We start from the raw sequence: 6,000 nt of genomic DNA on the forward strand, positions 1-6,000 counted from the left end.
ATGGTCCCCTGAAGGACAGACAAGTTCTCCCATAGCATACTGGGAGAGAATCCTGGAGCAGTTCAGCTTACTGCAGTGCAAAGGGTCATTGCATATGCCCACATGATGAAGTGCAGCATCAAGGGGGACATGATATTGTAGGTGTGACTTTGCAGTGTATCTGCTCACACCCATGTTAGGCTAACCAGAGTGTTAAACACCTGATTTAACTCTGCAGTGAAAACATTCCTGAAGACGCAGTGAGGCACAGCCCCTCTGAATGGCCACTGACCTCAGTCCCATAAATGGTCACCTCAGTAACATCCTTTCCAAGTCTCCTTCAGGTACCTACGACTACAGGAGTTCCAGCATCCCTGTGCAGATGCCCCTGGTGATCATTTTACTAATGAGTTGTGAGGGCAAGTGAGAAACCCCCTATGACTGAATCCCCATGGAGTTTTTCCACATTGTCTCCTTTACTGACCCCAGTAACTTCTAAGAGTGGAGTCACAACAGATCATGGCTGCCTCTGTCAAAGCTTGAAGACATCCTGTCTGTCACCGAGTCTCTTGTGCATCTTCTCTGTGGTCGGCCCCTGCCATCTCACAGCCATACTTGTTGGCTTGTTTCAAACTAATTTCAACTGTGCAACATAAAAATTTTTTACAGCTTTCACACTGGAAACCTCCCTACTGCAGGCCCCACAGACACCTGCATACAGATCACTAAAAGAATCTAGTCTGATGAGCCTCAGCCTCTGGTCCATCAGTGGGTGGAGGGAACAAGCCTCCACCAGCAGCAGACAAAACCCTCCCAGCAGCAGCCAACATCTAGATGATTTTCAAAAGCTCCAACTATTCTAAGAAATGAGCGGTCTAAAATCTGTGGCCCTTAACTGAATTGCCAGCCAGGCCTTCCCCTCCCCCCAGTATGCTCCAGAGGAGACGAGAGGAGAGACTATATAACAAAAGAGAGCACCACATGTTGCAGTGTCCTGGCAGCAACAGCAGGCAGTTATGGCCTAGCCTCCCAAACAGGCTCATTCATAAGTGACATCTACTGTATGGACTCAGTTCCCTTTCAGTCGCATCAGAGCAAATCTGGAGGAACTACATAGAAGTCAGTGGGATTTCCCTTGTGCAAGATACCAGAATGAGGACTTTTGCACTGATGACTGTTCATCAGTGCAGGCCTACACTTTTCCCTGTGAGCCAGCGAGGCCAGAGGTACACACACACATCCTTTCTCTCCTTATAACCTCTCAGGGTTGTAAGATACCTTTCCTCTTCTTTCCATTAGGAAAACCTATTATACTTCTTTCACCTCCATTTCTCCTCCCCTCCCCCCCATTCTTCTGCAGCCTTGGCCACACACACATAAGGACCTATAAGGACCTAAGGGTGTTGACCCCTGGGATGAGATTAACAGGTTCATTAATGTCTCCCCAGGCTCCCACTTAGCCCTTTAGTGAGATGGCAGAACCATGGCTGCTAAACTGAAGTCACAGTTAAGTATATTATGCTGGGTCTGTCCCCTCCTTTCTGATCCCTCCTGCAGTGCTTGTGTTCTCTGGCTTTCTAGGCAGCATACCCACCATTCTCCAGCTTAGAGCCTCCTAAGCATGTGTATACTGCAACTGTGCTCACATATTTCTAAGCCTGACTGCTCACATCTGCAGAGAACTGCCCCCGCTCAGTGACTCTCAGGGAATTGATGAGAATGACCACATCTCTAGAGAGCTGTAGAAAGAGGCTGATTCTCAGGTAATGTCTCCAGGATATGGGACATGGGGCATACAGGCCATTTTCTCTCAGAGATCCTACATGGAAGGACCATAACAAACTGGAAAAAACAGAACCCATGTTCCAGGCTCACAGCATACACTGTGGCTTTACCCTGATGTAGCTATAGTGGTATAAATTTAGGGGTGCAAGAATTCAGGCTGGTGTCCCCACATAGAAAAGCCATTACTGTCCGCACTGAATTCTTCTCTCACTCACATGGACCTCATGCTCCTCTGGAGTCAGTGGAGTTGCTCTGGGCACATGCTGGTATAACTGAGAATAGAATCAGGCTCTGTCTTTCTCCAGTGGCATAGGGCAGTATGACAGCATGTGGGATCTCAGAGGGTGAAAGGGCCTGGCATGTAGTGTCTTGGATAGGGGAGAGTGTGGGATCTCAGAGGTGTGTGGGCTTGGACTTTGGGGTCTCTTGGGTCATGGGGGCTGCAGTGGTTGTGGGGGTGGGAGATGGCTGTCCTTAGGGTTGTCCTTAGGACCTGACCTCTGGCAGAAATTAGTCCAGTTAGTATGACCTATCCGCCATCCGGGAGACAAAGGGTGAGATTTACTTGGTCATCTCTGCCACAGCAACCCTAGGACCCAGGAACTGAGACTAACAGCTCCTCCCCCTCTGTGACCCCTTCTTCTCCCACCCTTTTACCCCAGTCTTTGCCCTCACCTCCCCTCCCTGGTCAGGAGCCAGTATTAGAGAATCGCCAGCTGTCCTCAGTGACTTACGCCAGCCTGGACAGTTCTGCAGTGCCATGAAGGGCCAGCGCTTTTGTTGACAGCTGGCATTAGGATTGATGCAGAGATCACAGCTGATAGCTCTGCTCTGGAGCAAACATCAATTTCCTTCTGTCCTCATAGCCAAGTTTCACAGATAAGCTCTATTTAGTGCCAGCCCAACCCCAGCCTCTTGCTAATGGCCTTCAGGGCAAAGCGCTGGCTCGTACCTTTTAGAGCCTCAGCTGCCCTAACCTCACCGGGCCCCTTTTTTTTTTTTAAGGGACCCTTTCCTTTGTCTTTGCTCTCAATGAGATTCCATGCACTAAGTGGGTTTAGAAGTCAATTTGCTTCATAATCTGAGGGCCAAACAAATTAAACAAGATAGCAAACAGCCTTTATCACTCCAACTACTCTTATGCAGACCCACCCGAGCAACAGAAACACAATAAACTGTCAAGTGAAGTCAATCAAGTGATGTACTGTCAGTGAATTCAGCCATTATGTGGCTGGCCTCTCTGGATCAGTCTAGCCCTCCAAGGTGCCAGCCAGGCCCATCCACACCTGCTCCTACTGAAGATTTCTTTTGCCCACTTCCACCTGGCTCTCCGGTCTTCTTGGGTCCAGTCTGGACCATTCACCATGCCTCATCCTGGCCTCCAACTCCATCTCTCTGCCTCATCCCATCCTGCCCAGACCTATCTGCTCTGCCATGACTTGCCCAGCCATTCCAGTTGCTGACAACTATTATCTCTACAAGCCCCCTCACCTCCCCCTGCTTTGTCTAATTAACCCTTTCTAACATCATCCAACAGAATTCAGTTGCAAATTCAGTGGCTGTCTCTTGCAAAGCACCTTCCCTTTGAATCAAGGTGCTGCTGGAACATGTGACCAGACTATTAAACAGAAAGGGGCTAAAGCAAAGCTTTCAAATGAGTTTTCACAGGAGAAATCACTCATACAGTCCTTTCATGGAGGAGACTTCTGTCAGCTTGCTGCTGCAGAGACCCAGCCTCACAGACTGCCAGTAGATGCCAGGGTATGTAGATTTTCTCTTTAGATCTAGTTTGGAAGGCTGGGGACAGGTTCACAGCAAGGGGAGAGAGCAGCTTTGGGATAAGAGTGCACTTTTCCCATGGGCTGTTTTTTGCATCTTCTAAGGGGGGCAGTGTAACAGACCCCAGCTGAGGTCTGAGGCAAAGGTGAGAATCCCCTCTGTCTGGCTACACTAGCACAACATGGCTAACCCCAGACTCTCAAAAATCATGAGTTAAGTCATAAATCAAAACACAATTGTGTCAGGTTCCATTTCTTTGCCTTTTGATTTCTGTGCTTTTAGGTTGCACACATTTTAGGCTTTCATGAGCTTCTCTTTACAATAACCAGAGTCTGAAGCATGGTTATTATAAAAGTGAAAGCTTTCCAGAGCCACCTACCTCCACAAGCTGAGGCTTTAAGAAAAACTCCAGGTAACCCAAGCCTCAGAATAAAAGGACAAGAACTGGCACCCCTACCACCATTGCTCCCACTGCTGGAAATGGGTGCGGAACAAAAAAGATGGAAAATGTTAGGAGACTACGCGTATGAGCAAGTACCAGAGACACTAAAGACTAAATGGGTCGTGGAAACCAAATGCCCTCCTCCCCCGTAGACAACCTTGCTCATGTGCATGACAGTGACTGAACTGAATCATGAGATGCAGTATATGCTGCCCAGGCCCCCTGTTCTCATTCATGCCTCTTTTAGATAATTTTGGGGCCTTTATGGAGGTGTCTTCAACTTCAGACATTTTGGCGGGACCAAGGGCAAAGTTTTGTAGCCCTTTCTCACCCCTCTGCCCGGAGTCCATTTTTTAAAATTAGAATTAATTTTGTGTCTCAGGCCAAATTAACCAAATCAGTTTAAAATCTGTTACTGAGCAGTGTTACCTCTCAGCTCCGTGTTCTTGGGGAGCCCTGACACAGGACGCAGCCTATCTGACTCACAAAGAATCCCCCCCCCCACCTAAACAGAAACTGATTAAAATGCAGTGAGAGACGCACCTAAAGCCCTCCAGATAAGGGTGACAAAAGTGAAACAACTGCCCTAGGTCTCATTTGCATCCGAGATGGAAAAGATGACCATTCATCTACATGGGAGATGGAGAACAGAAAGCCTGAAGCAGAGACCGCAGTGAATTCTGGGATCAGCGAAGCAGGGGAGCACTGCATGATGGGGAAGCTGTGCTCCAAATGCTAATCAACCCCCACACCCAGCTCAGCATTTATCAGAACAGTTCTCATCTGGATTTACAAAGGACTTTCCACACACACACACCTCTAAGCAGAAGTTTCATGGGCATCTCGGACCGTACGTTCCCCGGTCCCACTATGGGAGGCCTATTTAAACTTAATTGGCTAAAACTCGGTTGCCGGGTTAGGAAATGCTGAGGCAAGACACTGATCAGAGGGGGTATGGGCAACATTTGAACAGTGGTAAAGGGTTCGTCACAGCGTCCAGCCCATTGGAGCCCTGACCACAAGTGTTGTCATACTTTTCCTGGGACAACGGGTGGAAGTCTTCCCTTCCCAAAGGTTATAAACACTCCAATAATTGCCTTAAGTCTGTTAAAAAACTATAGCAGGATCTGGAAAAGTCATGCTAAGCTGAGGCTTGTTCACAACAAGTAAAAATCCAAACCCCTGATGCTGCAAGCTATCTGTTGTTTCTGAAGAAACCAGGAGATATCCCATCAGTATATCTGCTATCCATAGGAATATCAAGCTGGCTCCTAAGTATCTGGTTACTCCCTAACCTTATGTGTTTCCTGAGTATCAGTCAGGTTCCTGAGATGTTCCACCCAGATAACCCTTTGTCAATAGAAAAGACAATTTGATTTACACCATTGAGAATGCTTGAAAGAAGCAAAACTGAGGTTTTAAAAATCTGTAAAAGAAGCAGCAGTGTGTATGCTGACACCACGCACTTTTTTCTGGAGAGGCTGAAGGAGGCAAATCCTCTCCCTTCAAGGATCGTGCTGAGAACTTTAACCTGTCAGCTTTGCAACCTGAGTGCCTTGGACTGGTGAGATCCCAGCTCTCTCTCTCTCTTTTCTCTTCTCTCTTTAAGCATAGATTTCTGAACCTGAACTGTATTAATTAAGCTTGAGCTAAGTTTCCCCCAATACTTAGTGAAACCAGGGTAATACTGCGATTGTTTGTGTTTGTTTTCCTTTGCATGTCTATTACTACTAGTGCCATTATATATTTCATATATTTAGCAATAAATAACTTTTATAGTCAAACTGGTGGTAACTGGGTATATTTTTCTTTCTCTACTTCTTCCCCACTTGCTGTGCAGCAATGCTTCTTTTACCTATGCTAAAGATCCCTGTGAAACCCAAAAGTACTGTGGGGTCTGCTCATCAAGAGGCTAAAAGATTGGGACGTGCTGAGTTTGAAACACATAAGGGGATCAGCTTGTACAGGCTGATTGACCCAGTTTGGCTCAGATGTGCCCTAAAGAACTGAATGCT

This window comes from Crocodylus porosus, unplaced genomic scaffold (assembly GCF_001723895.1).
Source record: "Crocodylus porosus isolate Cpor-Errol unplaced genomic scaffold, CroPor_comp1, whole genome shotgun sequence".
Lineage (NCBI taxonomy): Eukaryota > Metazoa > Chordata > Crocodylia > Crocodylidae > Crocodylus > Crocodylus porosus.